Consider the following 244-nt stretch of genomic DNA (forward strand, 5'->3'; position numbering starts at 1 on the left):
CACCACGCTCCAGGTAGTAAATTTAACTAAAATGACATAGTCTCCATAAAAGCTTCCACGGAATATAAAACAGAAATGGCAAAGACGCCATGGAAACTCCTACAGAAATAGCTAAGTCGCCACGAGAGTGATCGCGTATGAGGGCGGTATAACAAGTCCATTTTATTTTACGCCATGGTGACTTTGTCATTTTTGTAAAAGTAGACACGGTAGTCTATTGACCCAGTCGCTTAAAACGTATTAA

The sequence above is a fragment of the Amphiura filiformis genome, chromosome 20 (genome assembly GCF_039555335.1).
Source record: "Amphiura filiformis chromosome 20, Afil_fr2py, whole genome shotgun sequence".
Classification (NCBI taxonomy): domain Eukaryota; kingdom Metazoa; phylum Echinodermata; class Ophiuroidea; order Amphilepidida; family Amphiuridae; genus Amphiura; species Amphiura filiformis.